Source organism: Solanum pennellii, chromosome 1 (genome assembly GCF_001406875.1).
Source record: "Solanum pennellii chromosome 1, SPENNV200".
In the NCBI taxonomy this organism is placed as follows: domain Eukaryota; kingdom Viridiplantae; phylum Streptophyta; class Magnoliopsida; order Solanales; family Solanaceae; genus Solanum; species Solanum pennellii.
The window spans coordinates 64,236,530-64,262,607 of NC_028637.1; the positions used below are offsets into that span (position 1 = coordinate 64,236,530).

Consider the following 26,078-nt stretch of genomic DNA (forward strand, 5'->3'; position numbering starts at 1 on the left):
GTTAATCAAGAATTTAATATAATCATTAGACTATTGGTGTCAAGAAGATTATAATTCTTAAACTTATAAATGAATTTATACTTATAAAGTTTTCAGTGTCTACAAGATCCATGGTATGTCCAACAACGAACTATGAGTGTTTAAAATTTATGGTGATTCCACAGTACGTTGGAGTTTTATTTATTCAACTTTCCATCTCATCGAGATATTCTGTCGATTAGTGACAACAAAAAAAAAGAAATGTAGTGGGATGGTAAGTATTGTACTCAACCTTAATCAAACATATGGGGTTCAAATGTTGGGTTGGAGTCAATGATCTACCCCTTGAAGTAAGATGAATCTATATTATTCAAATATTAAAGAAATAATTATCTCCTTATAAACTGTAGGCTAAAAGTTTCAAAAAATGAAGTTTTAACCATTTTATTGAACCATAAACAACAAAATATGTCTTTGGTCCTTCAAAGTAGTGTCATCGACTGCATATGATTTTGAATAAGGGACTTACGAAGACATCATTTAATCCAAATTATTTGAGTAACATATGTTATTGCATTGAAATCCAAGAGACGTGTTTTTATATTTTAATTAACTTATCAAGCACACACCTAATTATATAAGATGTAAAATATTAAGATTTTGTATGTAGAAGCCTTGAATTTGAGAAAAACTCTCGCAATTGATGAATAAAATGTTTGTACCACTTTTTCAGAATACAAATATAGACAATGAAAAAATTACATATCTTTTCGAAAGACTTTTGTGATGAACAACTATAGTATAATGATGACCAATTTATAATAAAATCCATAAACAATTGGAATCAATTTTTTTTATTTAAAATTAAAAAACATTTCATATCTTCTTTGGATAAAATATTCTTGAAAATTTATTATAGGGTTGTAACCTCTTGAAAACACGTATATTACCAAATGTTCAGAAGTAGATTATTGACATAGTTCACCAACGCCCGAACAAGAAAAATTCTTAAAGTTGATGAATAAAATGTTTGTACCACTTTTTGAAATACAAATATAGACAATGAAACAATCATATATATATATAAAAGGAGAACCCTAAGTCCGCCTATGTGGCGCCACCACAAACAAGTATTCCCTTTGAATTTATCTTATTTTCAAAACGAGCCTTCTCCTTTCATTAAAATGTGTGACTTTTATGAAAACTGGGTCTTTTATAAATAGTTATCAATTTTATGAAAAGTTGTACCTTTTATGAAAGGTTGTAACCTTACCAAAAAGTTGTAACTTTTCCAAAGAGTTATAACATTTATGAAAAGTTGTGAATTTATGTAAAGTCGTGACTTCAATGAAGAGTTGCGACATTTACATCAACACTTATAACTTTTTAAAAATTTGTGACTTTTATAGAGAGTTGCAACTTTTATGAAAAAATATAAATTTTATAAAAGGTTGTGACCTTTTTGAAGGGTTATAACTTTTTCAAAAAGTTGTGACCTTTTAAATAAGACATAATAAAAATATATTCATACTATCCTTTGTTGTTTATAAACAGAAGGTTTTCCTTTCACTATTATTTGTAGGTGTTTTCCACTGTATGGTAGTCAAATTCAAATACAATAGTTAAACTTCTTATGAAGTTTGTTTCATTCCTCCAGGTTTTCTTACTCCTATTTTATGGAGCTTAATCTTTACTCTAATCCATAGTCATTCATGTAATTATGACAATTTCTTTTTGATACTTTGGTGACTTGTTTTAAAACTATGTTAAAATTTTAGCAAAGACTAATGAAAATTGATCTCTTTTGTCTTTTTCTACAGGTTTCTTCGTATAAACAAATAAAATGGATTTTGATTACAATGCGACATTAGGACTCTTTTATCTCTCATCCTCTTAACGATGTTGAAATGGTTGAACTCATCACATTTGATTCATTAGTAACCAATTTTTGCCACTATTATTTGTATGTTTTTTTGTACCATAAGATAGTCGAACTCAAATAAATTATTTAGACTTCTTATGAAATGTGTTTCATTGATCAATGTTTTCATCCCCCTATTAAATGAAGCATAATCTTTTACTCTAAGTCTAATGATTCGTGTATCTATTGCTTTTTTTATTTGCTATTTTAGTAATTGTTTAACTCTGTGAAAAATTCTAATAAGGATGGTTGAAAATTTATCTTCTATTTTGACCTTCTCCACAAGTTTTTTTCATAAACATTTTGGTAGAGTTACTTGTGAGTTGTACTATATTTGATAGCACACAACAACAAATATATGATAACTGACACAAAACCAATGATGAAGTTTGCTAAAAGACCCATAGACATTGTTGTCTTGCTTGCAACAATTTATGTATTATTTTTATTGTTTTTTCTTAGGTACAAACAATTCGTATAGCATTTTACTCTTCCTATAATATTAGTATAGACACAATTAGTCCACTTCTTTTGTCGCAAGCTAATTAATTTGTCATATTTCTTCGTCTTTTCTTTTTGGGAATAATAAAATATCAAGTGTTCTTGAAACAAACAAATGTCCAAAATACACTATAACAAATATAATATTTATCAACAATAAATATGCACACTAACGAAGAGTGCTACAGCCTTTACCGACATTAATTAATGTCATTAGATTCAATGTTGCTATAATCTTTAGGAACATTTGTTGAGAGTATCAATTGCCTCAGAAAATACATATTTGTCGATAATTAAACTATTAATTGTTATCAAATATCATTTTTACTGCAGTGATATCTCTTTATTTTGATAAAGTTTTCTGTTTATTTAATAAAGAAGTAACAACTCTTTCTTTTGGATTATTTAAATTAAATTTGTGAACTGTAAACTTGTATACAACTTGATAGACAAGCTAACATGCCTTTTTCTTCTTGCTTTCTCGGAAAACAAGGTTGTTTTTATTATTATTTGTAGATATTTATGAGTTCAAGTGCTTACAAAATTATACTGTGAGATTTTAATATGTCATGTGTCTAAATTTTTGTTTAGAATATCCAGTTGTGAATCGTTCCAGTAAGAGGCCACCTACTTCATGGTTGATAATTGAATTAATTCTTTCTAACTGCATACTATAATCATAAAAACTAACAATGGTTCAATTGAATAAAAATTTGGGTCAGTGATTTGAAACATAATCAATAGTAATGAATACTCTGAGACAATGAGAAAAAACATGTATGATATAATCAACTTTAGGCTCATTTTAAAACATATACATGATATGTCATGCTATAATAAAAATCGATTGATGGAGGTTCATAAGGAATGGCCTGAAGATCTTCCATTTGAGTTTAGTTTATTATATTCTTGTATGGACGTGATGTTCCATTTTACAGGGGAGTGCTGTTATTTGAGGATTTTTGGCCTCTTCTTTATTGTCTTATGTTGTTTTTTGTAACTATTTGGAATTTAGAAAATTTCATTACTTCTAAAAAACTAAATCTATGGAGATTTTCTTAAACTTCTTTCTTATACTCAAAATCTCTCTATGACACAGAATTTCTATAACTAAAATAATTAAAAAAGTATAGAACTTTAAGATTTTGAAGGAACGTTTTGCCTTAAAATAAAATGTTCTTTACAATGTAAGGTATATATCAAAAATAAGAATATGAATGATCAGATGTGAGCTTAATAAAATAGATCAATCCTGTGAGAAGCACAAGTAATTTACCTAGTCATCATATATATAAAGGAGAACCCTAGGATCGCCTACGTGGAGCCACCACAAGCCTGAATTCTCTTTAAATTTATTGTATTTCCAAAACTAACATTCCTCTTTCATTAAAAGTTGTGATTTTTTCACGAAAAGTTGTGACTATTATCATGAAAAGTTGTGACTTTATCAAGAGTTGAGAATTTTATGAATTGTTGTGGCCATTCCAAAGAATTGTAATTTTTTCAAAAAGTTGTGACCCTTTATAGAAGATACAATAATAATATTTTACACTACCCTTTGTTGACTATAAATAGAGGACTACATTGTGTATTCAGTGGACTGATTTTTTTAATTGTGTTTCATTCTATTGTTGCATATCCTGGTATATTTTTTTACAATCATTAGTATATCAGTGATCAACAACAAAATGATGGAAAATTCTATGAATCTAGAAAGTATGGTCACATAGCCAGTGAATGTTCAAAAGAAAATAAAAATTACTCCTGAGGAAACAAAAATAACAAAGCACTAAGCAGCTGGAGTGATGAAAACAACTCTGAAAATAAACATGAAGAAATTGGTATTATTTTCTTCATGTCTATTGGACAATCGAGAACATAGGTATGTAATAATTTTAATGATTTAAAAAACTTGCGTGATCGTGCTGTGACAGACCTTAATACAGTTTTCTTACTTTTCAAATCTTCAAACAGAAAAGAGGACTTTTAAATTAAAACTTGAAGTTTTTAAAGTTTAAAAGGATCTCCTTTATGAAGAAATTCATGAATTAAAAATTACTCTTGAGAATTCGCTAAACAAATAAAACTCTTCCGAAAATTCCTCGAAAATGGTTTCTAGCAGCACATATTCTTCAAACGGAAGTTACTTTAGCTGCAACCAATCCTATAAGTCAGCTGATTCAAGAACTAACAATAATGATTTCATTTTAGATAACTACACTCCTAAATCGTGTTATTATTGTGGGAAATCTGGACATGTGTCATATAACTTCTTCTTTCAAAATCACAACTCATCTATATGTGTTTGGAGACCCAAAAGAACTCCAGATAACTTTAACATTGAAGGACCCAAAAAGGTTTGGGTACCTAAGAGGAGATAATAGCTGATGTTCAAAGCACATGATGGGAGGTAAAGATCTATTCAAATCTGTTGTTGAATAGAAGGGAGGAAACATTTGTTTTGGTGATAACTCAAAAGGAACGGTAATTGGTATCAGTACAATTTCTTTTAATGAATCATGTGATATGTCAAATTCTTATTTAGTGAAAATACTTAAATTCAATCTCTTTTGTATTAATCAACTATGTTACTAATACCTAGAAGTAAATTTTAAGAAAATCGATGCTTGATAAAAGATTCATATGGAAACAATCTACTACAAGGAAGTAGAGAAACGAACGTATCCATTTTGACTCAATAAAAAACAATGGAGAACATATATGTCCGTCTTCGATGACTGATGATCCCTAGATTTGTCATAAGAAACTTTGTCATGCAAGCATGAGACTGATTGAGAAGATGGCATAAAACGAGCTTGTAATTGGGTTACTCACGCTGGACTATTAAAAAGATCATATCTTCGACGAGTGTAAAATTGGTAAGCAAATAGGAAGCTCATTTTATGGCAAGGATATTGTCTTCACAAAGAAAACCCTACAACTCACATGGACTTATTTTGACTTATTAGAACAACAAAAATCGGAGGTAAAAGGTATGATTTTGTAATAGTTGATGATTATTCTTGTTTACTTGGGTTATTTTTAATCTCACAAGGATGTTACTTTAAAAAAATTGAGTTTTGTTGTGAGAAAGTTCAAAGAGACAAAAGGTATTACATTTCATCTATAAGAAGCGACCATGGAGAAGAATTCAGAATAATTTGTGAGAGATGTTCTGTAATGAGAAAGGCCATACTCACAACTTCTCTTCACCTTGACCGCCTCAACAAAATTGAGTTGTGGAAAGAAAGAATAGGACATTCAATATATTGTAAGAATAATGCTCGTTTAGCACACTCTTCCACAAAAAGTTTGGGCAGAAGCTGTAAGTACATCATGTCATGTGCTTAAATAAATGCTTAATCAGACCCATTCTGAAAAAGACACCCTATGAATTATGGAATTGTAAGAGACCTAATATTGGTTAATTCCATCCATTTGGGTGTAAATGTTTCATTCACAACAATTGAAAGGATAATATTGGTAAGTTTGATGCACGAAGCGATAAATGTATATATCTTGGATAGTCAATCTGTAGTATAAAGATATATCACAAGACAGAGAAAAAATGAATAAAGGACATAAAGCTTACAATTCTCCATTGGAAGATTAAAATGACAACTTAAACAATTGTGAATCACATACATCATCTCTCAATTGCTTCATGCTATAAAAAAGAAGAACAAAAAGAACAAGAATAATTAATTAATGAAATGAAAAAGAGATATTGTACATTCTAAATTGCAAGGAAACATACAAAGTAAGTTTTCGAGATACCCACTTAGCTAAGTATTTTTGATGAACAAGATAACTCCTCAAAAAACCAAAAATTCATTACTATATCAACCAAAGAAGAAACTAGACTCTATGCACCTACGATGCTAGCGATCATCGTGAAACTTATAGCAAAAACAAGATGGACATAATTTCTTTCAAAATGAACTAAGTTCTCTCTAGGAACTATGTGAGAACCTTCACTTAATCGACTTGAGTGATGATTTCTATCGTACAAATCTCAGTATGAAAACTATGAAGAAGTTATATAACAAGGACCTTGGTTCATTGGATAAAATTTTTGTCATTGTTCGCAAACCTATATCAACCCTGGGACTGCAAGCATTAATAAATCTACTATTTGGATTTGTCTTCCCGAACTACCTTCGAAACACTAAAATCTGGAAATACTCCATCAAATAGGCCCAAAAATAGGATCAATCCTAAAAATAGATACAACCACTATAAACGATTCTGGGGGACGATATGCAAGGTTGTGTATTTGTCACCATTAGAAGAATCTCTCCCTAGAGACATAATCCAAGGTAAATATTCTCCAAAAAATACATTATGAGACCTTAAATCCCCTATGCACATTATGTGTCTGTATAGTCCACCTTATGTATGTTTGTCAAAAACAACCAAATGACATTCCATCATCATCCAACACCACATGAAAAAAATATCAGCACTCCGAATTTCTCAACAAGTGATGACGGTACCTGGACTACTATTTCCTATCTAATGAACAGAGAAAATAGCAAACCACAAACATCTAGTATCAAGCACCAAACCATAACTCACACACAAATATTCCTTCCCACAAATTGTGCAAAAGTGAGTTTTCTTCATCATACGACTGCTGGAAAATTTTCCCCAACTCTAATAAAGAATATCAACAAGAAACTGCTGAAAAATTTGAAGCCATACAAACAAAGAGAACAATTGTTCTTCACAAAACACGTCGCATGATATCACATCACATGAAAAAGGACAGAAAAGTACAGTTAAAAATTCAAAGTTTTCCTTTTCACATGCAGGTCCTGAACACATGGAAAAAAACCTCACATCCCAATCTTCATAAATCACATAAAAAGATAATAAGAAAAACAATATGCCCCACATTGAAATAAACTGATCGAATTTACTTATTCAACTCCCAATCAGTTGTAAATGAAATATATAACAGTACCCCACAAAATCTAAATGGGAATGTACATACAACTACCTACAACACAAACTTTAAATTTGACTCCCGACCCTGTCTTTAGACAAGACACGTAAAATATGTTAGTGAAAACTTACAAGATAACAAAAAATACAAGATCATAACTGAAAATGAGAATAAAGAAATAAATATCTTTAGGCTGAGGCGCGGATATCTCGCTCTCTTTAAGGAAATTCAAGCCCACTGCAGCAAATGTTTTTACCGGTCCAGCAATAGTCCTCTTTGACTTGTCCCCTCCACGATACAACAACCTTCACAAATATAACTCAACAACTCTGGACAAGAGTTGAGTCCAAATCTCCACAAAAAAGAACACATCCCTTCAACTAATAAAAACTCTCTTTTTGACTAACTCTTTCGCTCTATACTTTCTCTTGTATATTGTATGTTGCAAACCAGATGAAGAAATCTTCCTAGGAATGAATAGGAAGATAATGGTGTAGTAAATAGTGAAAATAATGGTCTTAGGAGTTACATAGATTACAAGGTGTAATGGAGAAATAAAGAGTAAAAAGTAATGGGATAAAAAGCTAACAGCCACTAACGGCTGGAACTTGTACCAAAGAATGGGAAACATATGCCTCTAGAGTAATGCACCAACTTGATGTCCCAAAAAGGCAGCAAAATAATTAACTCCAACCATGCTAAAAAAAATAATGAAAGTTTACAAATGCATATTTTAATGCAATAATGAATAGAGGGAGTAGTGACAGTGACTCTCTTAAGGGCAAACGGTCATTCCCAAAAAAAAGTAACATTTTATGATGCATAATGTAACATTCTTATAATATTAAAATGCGCTACATTAACAATACCCCACTCATATTAATATTAGTTAAGAGAGTCTATCAACTGAATGAAGTTTACTAAGAATAATAAAAGTTTGTTCTGCATTGAACCTCCACTTACTGAAACAATAAATTTTACTCCAGAGTCGTAGTGGTCTCGGACTTGAACTATGACTTCTTAAGGGAAATAAAACATCACTGTCCTCACATAATAGTCAAGGTGTTGACATGAGCATTAAAGTCAACACGTTATGGCCATGTGCCATCCCAGCTTCATGAGTGCTTTTGAGAATAAGTAAGTTCTCATAAGAAGCGACCTACTTCCACACACCACATTGGTGAAATCTGTTGAGAGTGCTCCTGTAAGCTCACTCCATCCATACGTACTATTGATATTCATTAAGAGTTTTATGAACTCAACCTTCAAAAACTACAGGAAATAATGTACTCACATCATAGGCAGGGAACAAAAAGATAGTGCATTTTGTTTTCACAACAAATCTTCATATGATTAGTTTTTCCCTTTGAATGTGGTTATAGGATCTTTAGTACCCAGGTTAGGTTTTCTCATATATAACTCAAGGATTTGTAGGTTTCAATCTCATCCCCCTCAATGTGATCTAGACCTTTTCTCTTGTTAAGGCCTTACTAAGAGGATCAACAAGATTATCACAAGATTTGACATAATCAACCTTAATGGTACCATTTGTCAAATATGATCTTACATTAATGTGTTTCCTCCTTATAGGTCTGGATTTAACGTTTTAATAACAGTTTTGAACTCTACCAATTGCAGTGATGCTATCACAATGAATCAAAATACGAGGAGTTTGTTTTTCAAAATAAGGTATTTGAAATAATAAATATCTTAATCAATTCGCTTCCTCACTTGCTAAAGCAAAAACAATTAGTTAGGCCTCCAAGGTAGAGTTAGCAATTTTAATTTATTCTTTTTATCTCCAACAAACACCACCACCACCTAGAGTAAAGACATAACAAGTGGTAGAACAGGAATAACCTGATAAAATGTTGCAATCTGCATCAGAAAAGCCTTCAAGTACAGCAGGATATTTTTTATTGAACTAACCACAATTTTTTGATCCAATTATATATCTCATAACTTTTATCACAGCATGTCAATGTTCATTACCTGTCTTTCTTGTAAACCATCCAAGTACTCCTACTGCATATGCAATATCAAGCCTAGTGCAATCAATCACATATCTCAAACTTCCGATTATGCTAGCATATTCCTTTTGATTTATTACATCATTTTCACTTTCAACAGGAAATAAGTGAACACTTTAATCAAAAGGAGTAGCAACATATTTGCAATCATGAAAATTCTATGTTTTTCAAAATTTTCTCAACATAATGTGTTTGGTCAAGGAAAATTTGCTCACATGTTCTTGTTATTTTTATTCCAAGAATGAAACTTGCCTCACCAAGATCTTTTATATCAAAATGGCTTCCAAGAACATTTTTAGCTTCATCAATAATTTTCATGTCAGACCAAAGATTAACAAATCATCAATATATTGACAAATAATCACATGTGAATTATTCAAAGACTTATGATATATGCACTTATCACACTCATTGTTTTAAAACAATTTTTAATCATCCAGGAATCAAACTTTTCAGGCCATTGCTTAGGTGCCTGTTTCAAGCAATATAAGGATTTAGTAAGTTAACACACTTTGCTTTCTTGGCCTGCTTCAACAAAACACTCGGGTTGATCTATACAAATTTCTTCATTTAGGTCTCAATTTAGAAAACAGTTTTTACATCCATTTGATGAATTTGCAAATCAAAAAATGCAGTCATATCAATTAAAAGTCATATGGATGTAAATCTTGTAACCAGAGAAAAAGTATCATAAAATTCTAGGCCTTCTAGTTGTTTATACCCTTTTGAAACTAGCCTAGCCTAGTATTTGTCAATAGATCAATCCGCACTACTAGAAATTTGACTTATAGCAACACTTATGTAGCCACAATTATTTAATCATAGCAATAGCCTCACCTATTAAAACAATTATAACTTTGGCCACATATTCTTGAATCTAATAGAACAATTATTTAAATGAATTTTTGCATCATCCCTATAACCGTTCCTATAGAGATTCTATGGATACAAATTCATTATTGTTGCAATAGCGAACTCTATGACGACGGTTAGTGAAAACTATGGCAACAGTTGTTTTAGGAAAAAATATTATCTCTCATTAAAAAAACTAAAAACAATATATTTCCCTCCAAATATAAACATATTTCCCCCGTCTACTAATCTCAGTTAAACCTAAAAGTAAAAAATGCCTAAATCTACTCTCAGCGAAATGGCGAGGAACGACGAAGGGGACGACTGAAGCTCTTGGAAAGCGAAGTTTTTAGCGAGCTTTTGGTTTGGAAAATAAGAGGGAACGATTCCTAAGCCCTTGGACAGCGAAGATTTTGGTGTGGATAACAGGCTCTTGAACAGGAAGCTTTTGGTGAAGCTCGTTGGTTCTCTTTGACAACTAGGGTCGACTACAATTCTTCCATACAAATGTGAGTAATGTTTAAATTTTCTACGCTAGTTCATGATTTGTAAGTTTCCATTGGATTATTTGTAAAAAAATCTCAAAGAGTAAACAATGGGTTAGCTTAAATCTGTGTTTTTTTTTTGTTTTAATCTAGGTAGTGTATAAACTTCCCTTGATTGAATTAGTGATGCATACTGAAACAGGAAAAGAAAACATTTCTAAATTTAAGTGACAGTTGAGTAATTTTGGGTTGAACTTGAAGATGATTTAAGGTTAAACTGTAGAACTGTAGAAGAATCGATTAAAAATCATTTTGTGTTATCGTCTCAGTGTCACTGCCCCGAAAAGATAATCCTTTAGACCTCAACTTGTTTTAGCCGGAATTTGATTTTCATAATGTGAAGCTTACTGTCACCTTTTCTTCTCCTTTGTTCGAATGTTTCTTTTCTTCTTTGATTTATTGTTGGTGCCTAGTGATGTATAGTTTGGCTTCAAATTGAGTGTGTCTTAGTTGTTTGAGGTATAAGCAATGCTCTTGTGTTTATTGTTGTTTTGTAAGCTAGTGATATAGCTTCAATCACTGGTTGGTTCCTTTGAATGATTTTAGTCAATTATGTTTTAGGAGTTATCTATCAACTTCATTTAAGTTTGGTTAGCATTGTTTCTAGTTGTCTGGTTGCTTTACTGTTCCTCAATTGCAGCTTGTGTGCTTGCTTCCTCTTACTTATCGGATTAATTTGAGTAGTTATTTTTCTCATGTTTGTTTGTGATATGTGAGATTAGTCCTTAATCATTAACAAAATTCGATGAGTTTAAAGAGCATAGAACAGGGTGGTTGCGACTATCCACCTAGTTCTTTTAATTTTCATGCTCATCTCATTAATTCTTGAAATCTACCCTTATTGCTTTGAAATCTGTTTTAGCATTCCTTTAGTCATTTATGTGTACAAAGTTTCTTAAATGGTGTAATCATCTAATAACTTGTCAATTGGGTTATACTATTAATGATTTCAATTTTTGGTGTTGAATTGGTGTGAAGGTTTGAGATTCGATTAATCTAAAAGTTTGAAAGGTTAAGTTCTGCCGAGATTTCTTGTACTCGTGAATTTATTGGCTTTAATTTGTTGGTCATGTTATGTAGGATATATATTCAATGGATTTTGGAGATAAAAGTTGGATGAATCTCCGAAGATCCACCAATGAATATATTCACGGAGTTAATGATTTTCTTGATAAAGCATTTGAACGAGCTTCACAAGGAAATGAAATATTGTGTCCTTGTAAGAAGTGCTTTAATCATAATTGTCTTTGTCGAAATATGGTAGAGGATCATTTGATTTGTCATGGATTTGTTCATGGATACACCAAATGGGTTTTTCATGGAGAAGGATTTTCCTCAAGAAATACGCCACATCCAAACAATGAAGAAGAAACTTCTAACATGCATGGCAACATTGATATATTACTTCATGATACTTCTGGAAATGTAGTAGATGATCAGAGACATGAAGGAGTGAGAGAGGGTCCACCTGAAGATGCAAAGAGATTTTTTAAATTAGTGGAGGAAGGGAAAGAAGAGTTGTATCCAGAGTGTAAGAATTTCTCTAAGTTGAGTTTTACCATCAGACTATACTTGTTTAAATGCATCACAAGTTGATTGATGTGGCCTTTTCAGATTTGTTGGACTTGATTTGAGAGGCATTTCCATTTGCTCAGATACCCGACTCTTTTTACAAGGCAAAAAAGGTCATGAAAGAGTTGGGTCTTCATTGTGAGATAATACATGCTTGCACAAATGATTGCATGTTATTTTGGAATGACAATGCAAAGTTAGATAATTGCTTTGTGTGTGGAGCTTCAAGATGGAAGAGTGTTCGTAATGACTTAAATAATAATGTTACAAAAATCCCAGTGAAGGTTTTAAGGTACTTTCCTTTAAAGCCTAGGCTTCAGAGGATATTCATGTGTTCTGAAACATTTGTAGCTATGAGATGGCATGATACTGAATGACTTAGAGATGGAAATTTAAGACATCCTGCAGATGGTGAAGCTTGGAAGGATTTTAATTCGTTGCATCCTGACTTTGCTAATGATGCTCGTAATGTTAGATTGGGTCTTTCAAGTGATGGTTTCAATCCATTTAAAACTATGAGCATTTCCCATAGCACATGGCCAGTTATGTTGATTAACTTTAATTTATCACCATGGACTTGCATGAAGTCGGAGAATATTATGTTGTCAATGATTATTCCAGGTCCATCGTCTCCGGGAAATGATATAGATGTTTACTTGCAACACTTATTGCGGAGTTGACGGAACTATGGAAAGTGGGTGTTGAAACATCTGATACTGTAACTAATCAAACATTTCTAATGTGTGCAACTTTATTGTGGACAAAAAGTGATTTTCCATGTCTAGCAATGCTTTCTGGATGGAGCACCAAGGGGAGAATGGCATGCCCCACTTGTAACCATAATACTTGTTCCCAATATCTCAAACATAGTCGTAAGATGTGTTACTTGGGTCATCGGGCATTTTTACCTCCTGATCATCCATTTAGAAGAGATAAAAAATCATTTAATGGTAAAGAGGAGCATAAAGTTGCACCTACTCCATTATCAGGTGCACAAATTCTGCAAGAGCTTCATGAGTTCAATAATGTATTTGGAAAGAACAAAAAGAAAAGAAAACGAAAGAATGATGGTCCATGGAAAAAAACCATTTTTTTGAGTTTCTGTATTGGTCAACAAACAAATTGAGGCACAATCTTGATGTGATGCACATATAGAATAATATTTGTGATAGTGTGTGTGGTACTTTATTGGATATACTTGGAAAGTCCAAAGATCATTTAAATTCTCGCTATTACTTGTATGAAATGGGGATACGTAAAGAGCTTCAACCACTAAAAGATTGTGATACAGGAAAAATCCATCTAGCTAAAGCTTGTTTCTCTATGACACCAGATGAGAAAAAGTAATTTTGCACCATATTAAAAGATGCCAAAATACCAAAAGGTTGTGCTTCTAATATATCAAGTCGTGTGCAAATTGAAGAGATGAAAGTATCAGGATACAAAAGTCACGATGCTCATTTCATAATGCAGTACTTACTCCAGGTTGCAGTCAGAAAATTGTTACTCAAGAATGTAGCTATGGTCTTGATTACGTTGTGGAATTTTTTTAGAGCCATATGTAGCAAGGTTATTAGAAAAAGCGATCTTTATAAGATGAAAGTAGAAATCATATAGATATTGAATGTGAGCTTGAAAAGATTTTTCCTCTATCCTTTTAGATATAATGACACATTTTCCTATCCATCTAGTAGATGAAATTAAGATTGGAAACCCAACTCATTTGTGTTGGATGTATTCTACAGAAAGAACTATGTGTGACTTCAAGGGGCTTGTTCGTAATCGAAAAAATCCTGAAGGATCAATAGTAGAAGGTATTTCAGTTATAGATTGTTTGAACTTTATTTCCATATACCTACCGAATACGGTGAAGACAAAATTATGTATGTGTGAAACAGAGGATGATGAGGACATTCAAACAGACGAATGTGGTATTTCACCTTTATTTCCTTAGGTAGGTCATCCAATTGGAAGTGAGAATATAAGGGAAGGCAAGATTAATAATATGGAGCAGCATGAGTTGTTTGAAGCACATCGATATACTTTGTTCAATGCATAAAATGAACAAGTAGAGGCATTTATCAAGTAAGATAAAATATTCGTTTACGATAATGTATTTCAAATTTCATTTCATTTATAAATACACTTTGATTAAATTACATTACATGCTTACAGGGAACATAAGAGCTTAACTGATAATCCTACTAGAGGCAATGCATGGGTAAAAGCACATGTCCATAGTAGAGAATTTGGTGATTGGTTTAGGGACAAAGTTAAAAATATTGAAGGGTCCAATCATTTAAAATGTCTAGCTAAATGGACTAACTTTGTGGCAAAAAGATATACTGGATATTTCATTAATGGATATCGACTTCATACGAAGACACGGGATGCCCCTTGCAAAAACTCAGAATAGTGGAGTGACTTTGTAAACCACAACGGATAGATTTGCTAGTGCGATGGACCAAAATCCTGTTGATGGAATGGTTCTCTATTATGGAATTATTTAGGATATCATTGAGATTGATTATTGGGGTTGCTTTAGTGTTGTACTTTTTAATTGTGATTGGTTTCATAATGAAGTCGATGAATATGAATTGACTAGGGTATATTTCAACAAAAAATGTAGTACAAATGATCCTTTTGTACTAGTATCTCAAGTGCATCAAGTTTTTCATGTGGAAGACCTAATTGAGAAAATGTGTATTATGCAAGAAACAAAGTCCCTGTGGATTTGTATGATTTGGAGGAAGAAAATTGTCCTATTATTGAAGAAACATTTTGGAGAGAGCCTAATGATGATATTGGTCCATCATAAAGAATACTTGATGTAGATGTTAGATGGTCGAGAGAAGATCTTCCTGTTGATATCATCGATGCTCCTTCCATTGCACAACATTCACAAGATGAAGCTATGGAAACAACGGAAGAGGAAGAGGATGACTTTGATGATACTGAAAGGATTGAATGGAAGTTAATGATTGACAAGGATCTTGTGGACTTGTTTGAATACATTCTGTTTTTTCATGTTTTATGTTTGTTTCTCAAATGCAATTTCAACATTGTAGTGGCCCAGCAAATCGCCAGGTTCTTATCTCTTTATTAAGGTCCAAATCTCCAGGTTCGTATCTCATTTTTATGATTCTTTGAATATTTCTTCGCTAATACTTTTCTTTACATCTATGGATTTTAAAAAATGACTTCAGCTCCTTGTAAGACCTTGGTGATTGATCTGTTTAAGTATTGCAGGTGTACACTGCCATACATCTTAACTTTTTATGTTCTATTTTCACAAAGGTTTAAATAGTCATAACTATGAGTCAGGAAGAATCTTCAAAAAGAACCAAAAAGGCCAAAAAGAAGACATTCGCTAAACCGGGATCCTTATCATTCTTGGCAAATAAGAAACGGCGGTTATTGACAACAAATGATATTGTTGAAGAAACAGAGTGCGAGAAAGGACATCTGCTCAAATTATTTGGAGCACAACAATAAGTAGCACCACAATCTGAAGCAAAAAGACAATCTGCCGAGGAGCAGCCTATTGAGGAGTTGACTTTTGAACAGCAGCCGGTCGAGGAGCTGCCTTTTGAGCAGCCTGTCGAGGAGCTGCCTCTTGAGCAGCATGTGCAAATGAATTCTGTCACTCCTCAAACAAATGATCAACCTGAAGAACAAGGTAACATATAAGCTTACGATTGGACTATGGTAACAATTCGAGATGCTTGGAGACGACATAGAAGTGATTTGAAGATGAATTATTATGATCCATATGACACTGATGCTGTTCGAATTGCAAAAAACCCTTGTCATCTTCCAGAATGTCAATTTAGAGAGCTTCTCAAATATTGGAATTATGAAAAATTCAAGGTAAAAATGTAGTTCAGAATCTCAATTTTTTCTGAATAAGTAGCATTTGTATTATACCTCCTGATTTTTGCTTCCTTTCCAGCTTCTTCCCACCTAGTGACCCATAACACTTAAAAGCTATTAGATAAAATAGTACCTCTATTTCCAGTAGCATCTCTGTGTGTAGCATGTTGGATATTTCATCTAATATAGCTGGTTTTCTCCTTCATCTTCTCCAACAACAAAGTTGTCAAAAGAACATGACTTGTAAACACAATAAAGAAGATGAAAAAAATGGTCTTTAACATGTGCATTTTGTAACTGAAATAAAGAAGATGATGGAACTATTACAAATTCTCTTCTCTACGCAGAAACACACATTAACAAACATTTCTTACCTAGATGATTTGTGGCAAAATGCAGCTTTATATTTTCTTAAACAAATGCAGAAAATGCATTTCTTACCTAGATTAACATTATTGATTCATTTTTTCTTTGCAGAAAATGTCTGAAACAAATGCAAAGAATCGAAAAAAATGATGAATCCACACAATGCTGGCAAAAAAAGTTTCTCTTTAGTTCATAATAAGCTGGTATGTTCTCTTATATATTATTTTTTAAATAAAATTTTGGGGCTTTTTATTCCAGTGTAAGTGTATTTATGATATACATTTCAATGTGACTTGGAGAAAGATAAGGAGACAGTATCATCTAAGGTTCTCTTTGTGGTTACAAGAACAAGAAAACCCGGGCGTTTGTACAAGTCTTCAAATAAAGATACTACTAGTAAAATTGTATGTGTTCTATCTATTTTCAATTTTTTTTATTGAGATCAATTATTTATTTCATATTGTGTTTGTTGGATAAGTTTTGGTAGGCTCAAATGGATGAAATTCAAAAATAAAATAAACATAAAGGGTGAGTATGTTGATGCATTTTCATCATGGGTCCTGAACATCTGGGACGTCTAAGACTACATGGCGCAACACTTACAAAGACTAGTTTTAAAAAAAATTTGGCAATTCACAATCAACGTTAAGTGCAACAACTGATGGAATGCAGCAAATGCAAGAAAAGATGCAGAAAATGGAGATACAAATGGAGGAACAAAAGAAAATTGCGCGACAAGAAGTTATTGCAAATTTTATTGCACAACTTAAGCATGCGGGATTAATTGATCCTAACTTATTGACAGCATTGTAAACTCCTTCACCAAGAGAATCTACTTCTGTTCAAGGGGCTGAACAAGGTTGGTGTCATTAATTCTATGTTTTTCTTGTTATTTGTTGTTGCTACTTGTTATAGGATTAGAATGGAAAAGTATGCTATTGATCTAAGGAAGTTGGGGAAAAGTTAGGCAGAGGATCAGTAAATGCCTGATTCATGAGTTTAATGTCTGAGTTGCTGTTTGTTCTCTGATAGTTTAATGTCTGAGTTGCTGCTTGTAGTCTGGTTCATGAGTTTTCTGGTGCTGCTTGTAGCCTAGTAGAGGACCAGTTGTTAGATTCATGATTTTTTTGATACTTGCTGCTTATAGTCTGGTTTCGTGTTTATGCTAATTAAACATGTCTCTTGTAGCATGATAGTGTTGTTTCTGCTGCTTGTAGTTTGGTCTCTTGTTTCTATTGCTGGTTTCTTGTAGCATGATAGTGTTGAATCCTACCTTCACGATTATGTTTAGTCGAGCCAACATAGTAGCTAATGCATGTTAGTGCATGTAGTCTGGTCTCTTGTTTCTGCTGCTGCTTGTAGAAGTTTGAATGCAGTAGTTGAATGTTATTGGCATGTACTTGATTTCAAAGTTTTAGGGTTGAACAATTCTAAAAGCTAATGCATGGTTGTAATTACAAGTATATTGGTTAATTCCCAAGATTTGAGGTTTGCTAAATTATTTATATTATATTCTACTGTATTTCGGTGATGAAACTAAAGAAGGCGATGATTGCAGTAGTAAAGACTTGACATAGGAGCTGAAGTATTGATGTAAACTTTATTGATGTTCTAGAAATCATTTTTTTTTGAAGATTGAAAATTGTGTGGTATGTGTTTCACCTTTTTTAAATGCTATTAAAAGATTTGTATATTTTGCTTTTATTGATATTAGAATCACAGATCTTGAATTCTAATTTTAGTAATGAACATTTATTCTCGTTAACGATTTATGTGTATTTTTATGTTATAAAGTTTAATCTCGTGAATGATTTAGTATATAGCAGGTATATATAGCTTACTAATATTGCATTAGAATTGTTGCAATAGCAGGTAATATACATTGCAATAGGCATTATGCAACAGCTCTACAATTGTTTAAAAGTATTGCAATACCCTATAACAACCGTCGCAATAGAGTCAAACGGTGTGTTGAATCGAAAGAAAAATTATAGCCCTAGCCTTAAAAGAACTTATTCATAAACCTCTATTACGAAGGTTCAAAACCGTACTAATACGTCCATAACCATTGGAAATTAATTCAAATGCGAACCGTGTCAATAGGTCAACGTATGGCTACGGTTATATGACCTGTCGCACAAAATCGGAGCAACAGAGCTATTGCTCCGCGATCTGTTGTAGCGGTTGACGTAACCGTAGCCTTAGACCTATGGCTACGGTAGGAACGTCTATTGCAATGGTAGGTGAACCGTGACGGTAAAAACTCATTTGCAACCAATAGTTTTACAACCCGGTGGTAAATCAACTAGTTTCCAATTTTTGTTAGAAAATAGTGATTCGATTTTATTATTTGGAGCCTCTTTCAAAAAAACAGAATCATGTGAAGATAATGCTTTTTTCAAAGTGAGAGGATCATCTCCAACATTAAGCACATAAAAATAAGGACCAAAATCTTTTTCTACTCTAGTTCTTTTACTTATTCTTAATTCAACATCATCAACTTCTTTATTTTTCAAAGTAAAAGTAGAAGAACTAGGTAGTGACAAAATATTTTTTTCAATCCTTTGACCCCCACTATTTTTAGAATAAAAAGGATATTTATTTTCATGAAAAATAGCATCACCAGATTCGATTAAAATATTATCTTCAAGATTAAAATATATATAGGTTGTACTATTTGAAGCATAACCAAGAAAAGTACAAGTAGTAACTTTCTTACCCAACTTTATAATCTTGGAATCCATTATCCTCACAAAGGCTAGACAACCCCAAACTCTTAGATATCACAAACCTGGCTTGTAACCTTTGCAAACAATTCAAAAGGTGTCAATTTAGACTTTTTATGAGGCACATGATTCAACGCATAACAAGCAGTTAAAATAGCTTCACCCCAAAAATTTAAAGGTGCATGGGACTCAATAAGCATGACATTAGTCAATTCAACCAAAGTTCTATTTTTCCTTTCTGCTACTCCATTAGATGAAGGAGAGTAATGAGGAGTAGTTTGTTTTTATTACCAATGATCTAACAAAACAATTAGAGTCATTTGACTTATATTCACAGCCTCTACCACTTCAAATTATTTTTATTTTTCTTCCAAACTGATTTTCAACCTCATGTATATAAGTTTTAAAATTCTCAAAAGCATCACTTTTATCTTTCATCAAGTAAACATAGGGATACTTATAAAAATCATCAATGAAAGAGAAAATATCTATTACCTCCGTGAGTTATAATTCCACCAATCTCACAAATATCAGTATAAACTAATTCTAACAAGTTAGTTTTTCTTTCAACATGAAAATGAGGACTTTTAGTGACCTTGAATTTACTACAAGCCTCACACATTTTAAAATACTTTTTAACCATTGGGATCAACCCTAAACTACACATGATTCCAACATAATAATAACTAATATGACACAACCGAGCATGTAAAAAATCAGTAGAAGAAAATATATAACAGAAGTAGAAGTTTTATTTATTTCAACATTCTACTTAAACATCCCATCACATACATACCCCTTTCCCCCCAAAATACCCTTCTTCACTATTACATATTGATTAGATTCAATAACTTGTTTAAAGTCTGCTTTATTAAGAAGAAAACTAGACATCAAATTTTTTCTCATAGAAGGAGTATAAAGTACATCTTTCAAAGTTAGTACACTTCCAGAAGTAAAACACAATTCGACATTTCCCTTTCTAAAAACTTGAGTAGTGTTAGCATCACCAAGCATGATGGTTTTGGGCTCCTCAAAATAAGTATATTTTTTAAACCGGTCTTTGTCATAACAGACATGACGGTTTTGTACCAGAATCAACCCACCATCCATCAATATTCTCAACCATGTTTATGTAAGAAATCACCGCCACAAAAGGTTCTTCGAAAATGTTTGCCTGAGGGATAGGACCACATTTTCGGAATCTGCAAAATCGAGCAATGTGTCCACTCTTGCCACAAACAAAGCATGGTCCCTTTTCTTGACATTGTTGATTTTGTGCTTGGTTTAAACTTATTTTACTTTAGCGGTCTACCATTGTTTTTCTAGCACTTTTTCTTCTTAGGCTTTAGAGAAGTACTTCTCTGAGTTTCAAGAGTAGCATTATTCGAAGTAATTAAATTTACTTTCCATGTGATGTTGTTCTCTTCTGTTTGTAAAAGTGCATCTTGGCCCCTCACTTCTTCTTCCATGCAGATTTTCATTATCAAGGTTTCAAGAGAGGTTTCCTTGTGTTTGTGGCGCATAATTTTTTGAAACTCCTTCCAACAAGGTAGACGTTTATCTACTATGCCACAAACAATAACATTATCTCAAATTTTAACCTCTTCGGACCTAAGCTCTCCAACAATCATGATAAAGTCTTGAGCTTGGTCTACCACCGATTTATAGTCGACCATTTGAAAATGTAAAATTCTACTAGCCGCATATATTTTCGCTTCCGCCTCTTCGGTATCATACTTACTCTGCAATGCTTTCCAAATTTTAGTTGCACTAGAGTTAGTTCTATCATAATAATTATAAAAATTATCAGATAAACAATTAAGAATAAAATATCGACACTTATAAGAATCTCCATCGTACTTTTCCACTTTCTCTAGATGAGTTTCATCATCATCCATAGAGGTGATGTCTACTTTATTCGGATTCTTCATAGTTAACACATAAGAAAAATTGAGAAGACTTAACTAGAAAAGTGCTTCACCCTTCCATCTCTTGAATTGGTTACCATTGAACTGAAATGGCTTGTTATGATTTTCCAACGGTTTTTTCAATTGTAGCCATGATGAATCTCCATAAAATTGTTAGTGAAAACTTACAAGATAACAAAAAATACAATATAATGACTAAAAATGAAAATGAAGAAATAAAAATCTTCAAGCTGAGGTGCAGAAATCTCACTCTCTTTAAGGAGCTTTAAGTCCACTGCAACAAATGTTTTTCACCGGTCCAGCAGTAGTCCTCTTTGACTTGTCCACTCCAGGATACAACAACCTTCACAAAATATAACTCAAGAACTCTGCAAAAGAGTTGAGTCCAAATCTCCACAAAAAAGAACACCTCCCTTCAACTAATAAAACTCTCTTTTTGACTAACTCTTTCACTCTAAAACTTTCTCTTGTATATTGTATGTTGCAAACCAAATTAAGACCACCAGTATTTATACTAGAATAAGTCTTCCTAGCGATGAATAGAAAGATGATGGTGTAGTAAATAATGAAGATAATGGACTTAAGATTTACATAGGTTACAAGGTGTATTGGAGAAATAAAGTGTAAAAAGTAATGGGATAAAAAGCTAACAAATACTAATGGCTGGAATTTGCACCAAAGAATGGGAAACATATTGGATTACTCTAGAGTAATGCACCAACTTGATGTCCCAAACGGAAGCGAAAGAATTAACCCCCACTATGCTCAAAAATAATGAAAGTTGACAAATACATATATTAATGCAATAATGAATAGAGGGATTATTGACAATGACTGTCTTAGGGGAAAACGTTCATTGCAAAAAAATGTTACATTCTTATAATAAAAAATGTAACACTCTCATAATATTAAAATGTCCCTACATTAACAAAATATAGTAAAAGAGGACATAAAAAATCATATGGTTCATATTACAGATCCTACTTACTCCAATCACAACTCTGATGACCTTTTAACCACCACCACCTTTCAACGAAAATCCCATAAGGTTACACAGATATTACAATACTCCATCCTTTGCAATCAACCATTGACCATGCATCGATTCAACAATTAAATGGGCCAAATCTCACAATCACGCGTAAGCCACACCTCCCGCCAGAACCTAATCACAAATTCCAACCCCAATACCACATTCCTTCAAAAATTATCCCTTTCAAAACCAATCCAATTCTATAATTTCATACATAATTTCCTTAAGACAGTTACTGCTACAGTCCACATCGGTGTCTACAAATATTGTATATCCCCCCAGATGCCTCTCAAAATTCAACACCTAAAAAACTTATTAACGCCTTTAGAACAAATATACTACATTTGGACCCCCAAACTTCTCTCTCTCTTCCAATATGTAGTCAAAAACTACCAAAATTGGAGCATGATCAATCAAATAACCCTACCTTTGACAAAAACTTTGATCTAAACCTAGTGGAGAAAGAGCTTGTAAGCGCTTGATCAGGCTAGCATCATTACAAAATAGTTTTTCTAAGAAGCTGAGAACCTTCTAGTACTATCACCTACTCTACATGCCTGCTCTACTCAAAACTCAGAATACACTACATCTTTTTTTTATACACAAACTTATCAACTTTACAAGGTTATCACTTCCACAAATGCGAGCAATGCAGAATATGAATCAAGATCAGGAAGTATGATGGAAAAGTAAAGAAAAAACTATGGACGACAAAGTGATTTGTCAAATAGTCTCTCCAGATCTATTGTCCCCTTCACTTAAGAGCAGTCCATCAGACCAGGATCGACAAAACTTGGGGGAAGAGGATCTAAGCATTCTCGACAAACCAGTCTAGACCTTATGATTAATGAAATTACTAACAATTGATATGCCCGAAAATGTAGAAAAGAGATTCTTAATCGATCTCCTAAGGGACGACTCACTCGCCATAAAGAACTATGTGGTGATGTCTTTTCCTACAATAAGACAAATAAACTTTCAACAAACAAAGGATATATTTTCCCTTTGAATGCAAACCTAGAGATAACATTTGGCCTAAGAGGGAGCTCGACTTCGAACGATAAACTAGGAAGCAAAATCCTACTATGGAGCTTTAGGAATGGGCACGACCCCAACCTATTGCAAAACATACATATTTTGGTAGAAAGAAATAACAAAACTCTTAGCACTAACTGAAACTAGAATGGCTGGTCATGATCATATATTAAATATCGTGGACTACAATGATGTGTTTAAAGTCCTGGGTACTTGATACTATTTTTGAGGAGCTCGGAGATTAGAATTGATCCAATGTTAGGGTGGTATAAAAAGTATGGTCACTAGAATCTCTTGTCGTTTGCTTATTTGCGGTGACTTAGACATAATAGCTAACTCTTCCAAAAAACTCGGTGGGTATGCCAATAAAAAATAAGAGGTAACTCATGTTTTCTCGATACTCACCATTGCCTTTGTTATTGGACAGATGTATTAACGAGACAATGATCATCTTTGTATAATGACGGCCATTAGTATTAACTCTATATTACATTGACGGATGTGCGCACCTGCTACGATATCTCCCAACTGACGAAGTGTGGCAAGCATCAAGAATTACATTTATTTCCACTTTCGGCATGCACATTCTAATTATGTGATCTGTGCATTCTCTAAATAGATACTGTTACATCGAACAAGAACTTTTTTTGTTGATAAAAGTTCAATTCCTTGGGCATTATACCACACACTTTATAGTAAGCAAAGTCAACGTAACACGCTGAGTTTCCTAGTGTTATCCTCATCACTGTATCGTCAGGAAACATTACCTCATCATCCCTCTCAGCGGGATTGACAATATTTTTTTCCGGACGAGTTAAGTGATCTGCTACTTGGTTCTTAAACCCCTTTCTATCTTTGACCTCGAAATCAAGCTCTTGCAACAAAAACACCCACTGAATCAATCTTGCCTTTGTATCTTTCTTAGCCATCAAATATCGAATTGCAGCATGATATGTGTACACCAACACCTTAGTTCCATCAAATAAACTCTAAATTACTCAAAAGCATACACCATCTCTACTAATTCTTGCTCCATGACATTATTATTCTTTTGAGCTACATTCAACGTCTTACTTTCATAATCAACTTGATGAAATAGTTTTCCTTTTTGTTGACCAATAACAACTCCAAAAGCAAAATCACTAGTATCACATATGAGTTCAAATGGAATACTCCAATCAGGGGCAATAATCATTGGAGCATACATTATTTTTTCTTTCAAGAAAAAAAGTGCTTTTAGGAAAGCTCATCTAAGTTTAAGGTTGATTCCTTCTCTACTAATCTACAAAGAGGGTGAGATACTTCGGAAAAATACTTTATAAGTCGCCTGTCGAAACCCGCATGGCCTAGAAAACTCCGAAAACCTTTTACCAAAATAGGAGAAGTCTGATTAGCAATGACTTCGACTTTGCCTTGATCCACTTGAATTCTTTCTCCTAAAATTTTATGTTTCAAAACAATACCCTCTTTCACCATTAAATGACACTTGTCCCAATTTAGAACAAAATTGAATTCCATGCACCTTTGTACTACCTGCCCAAGGTTTTCAAGAAAATCATCAAATCATCTATAAGGACCTCCATTGAGTATTCAACTATATATTGGGAAATAGAAAGTATACATCACTGGAATGTTGTTGGAGAATTGAACAACCCTAAAGGCATTCTTTCAAAAGAAAATGTTCCACAGGGACATTTAAAAGTAGCCTTCTATTGATCTTTGGGTGCTATAGAAATCTGATTGTACATGGAATAACCATTGGAAAAGCAATACTCTCCATGACCCTAAGTTTATCAACCATTATATCGATAAATGGCTTAGGAAAATTGTCTTTTTCAATCTATGCATTTAATTTCTTGTAATCCATGCATAAATGACGCCTAGTAACCGGTTTCATAGTCACAAGTTCTCCATTTTCATTCGAGACTACCATGATTCCTCCTTTCTTTTGTACACATAGCACGTGATTTACACATTATCTATCTGCAATAGGGCACACCACACCACACCACATCAATCCACTTGATGATTTCTTTCTTCACCACTTCATGCATCAATGGGTGTAACCTCTTTTGATGCTCAACGCTTAGTTTGCATTAACTATCCAATTGGATTTTGTACGTGCAAATTTCGGGGATGGGGTGGGGGTGGGGTGTAGGGAGGGGCGATCCCAACAATGTCAAAAATTCTCCATTCAATAGCTTTAAATTATAATTTAATTTTATTTTGACATTCAAGAAGTTCTGCAACAATAATGACATGCAAGGTGATATTTGCTCTCAAAAATGCATCCTGAACATGAAATGAGAGTACTTTCGACTAAAGATTTGGGGCTCTTCGGTGGATGGTTTTGTGGGTGGTCTTTCTCGATTTTTACTATCAATGTTGAGCTTCAATAGGTTCTTAGAGTAAGAACCTAACGTGATACATACATCATAACCTTAAACTTCCTCCTCATCATATTTTTAGAGGACGAAGGCTAGATGTTCTCCCAGAAAAAAAACCTCAAGTACACTAACCATTGGCTCATCATCACATCAATGATTCAACCTACATGAATGTCACTTGGTTTGTTCATCGATTTGCATACATTGAAATTAACAACCTCATCATTTACCCGAAATTTACATTCACCAATTTCAATATCCACAAGGGCTCTTCCCGTAGCTAAAAAACAGCCTAACTAATAGAAAAGATACCTAAGCATCAATATCACAATCCAAAATAACAAAGTCGGCCAAAAAATAAACCTGTACACTTTCACCAAAA

At 33.0% G+C, this 26,078-nt stretch overlaps 1 pseudogene; it reads left to right on the forward strand.

The window, feature by feature from the left end:
* The first annotated feature begins 16,053 nt into the window (after positions 1–16,053).
* On the forward strand, positions 16,054–17,709 carry LOC114075276 (annotated as a pseudogene).
* Positions 17,710–26,078: the final 8,369 nt, after the last annotated feature.